Source organism: Octopus bimaculoides, chromosome 18 (assembly GCF_001194135.2).
Source record: "Octopus bimaculoides isolate UCB-OBI-ISO-001 chromosome 18, ASM119413v2, whole genome shotgun sequence".
Classification (NCBI taxonomy): domain Eukaryota; kingdom Metazoa; phylum Mollusca; class Cephalopoda; order Octopoda; family Octopodidae; genus Octopus; species Octopus bimaculoides.
The window spans coordinates 13,134,127-13,135,132 of NC_068998.1; the positions used below are offsets into that span (position 1 = coordinate 13,134,127).

Here is a 1,006-nt window from a genome sequence, read left to right on the forward strand (position 1 = left end):
ATATATGTAAGTATGTATGTATGTATGTGTATATAAGGCGAGCTGCTTAAACGTTAGCACACCAGGCGAAATGCATAGCAGTATTTCGTCTGTCTTTGTGTTCTGAGTTCAAATCCTTCTGAGGTCAACTTTGCCTTTCATCCTTTAAAGTTCGATAAATTAAGTACCAGTTGCGTACTGGGGTCGATCTAATCGACTGCCCCCCCTCCCCAAAAATTTCAGGCCTTTTGCCTAGAGTAGAAAAAAAAAGATGATGTATATATATGTGTGTGTGTGTGTATCTTTGTGTTTGTGTTTGTCCACCACCACTTCACAACAGGTGTTTAAGTCTCTAACTTAGCAGTTCAGTAAAATAGACTAATAGAATAAATACCAGGCTTAACAAAAAAAAAGAAAAAAACTGGGGTCAATTTGTCCAACTAAAAGAGCAAAATTGTCTAATAACTGAAACAAAAGACAAAGGGTAAAAGACTTGCTAGGAGGCTCAGTTTTGGATCCCTAGCCTCACCAAAGATCTATAGTCCTTAGAACTACCACAGCAAAATAAAATTCAATAGTGGAAAGCATGCAATTATATTGGAACAATTTAGTTCAATACATAACAAAATAAAGAACAAACAAAAATGGCATAAAAAGATCTCCATTTCCTCACATAGTTCACACTCTATCCACCCTAACACGGTTGTTTGTTGGCACTCCGTCGCTTACGACGTCGAGGGTTCCAGTTGATCCGATCAACGGAACAGCCTGCTCGTGAAATTAACGTGCAAGTGGCTGAGCATTCCACAGACACGTGTACCCTTAACGTAGTTCTCGGGGATATTCAGTGTGACACAGTGTGACAAGGCTGACCCTTTGAATTACAGGTACAACAGAAACAAGAAGTAAGAGTGAGAGAAAGTTGTGGTGGAAGAGTACAGCAGGGTTCGCCACCATCCCCTGCCGGAGCGTCGTGGAGCTTTTAGGTGTTTTCGCTCAATAAACACTCACAACGCCCGGTCTGGGA

At 41.0% G+C, this 1,006-nt stretch overlaps 1 protein-coding gene across 3 annotated transcripts in view; it reads right to left on the bottom strand.

The window, feature by feature from the left end:
* Positions 1-1,006, bottom strand: part of LOC106874937 (NAD(P)H-hydrate epimerase) — an 871,776-nt gene that overhangs the window by 183,843 nt on the left and 686,927 nt on the right. The gene's annotated exons all lie outside the window — the stretch shown is intronic.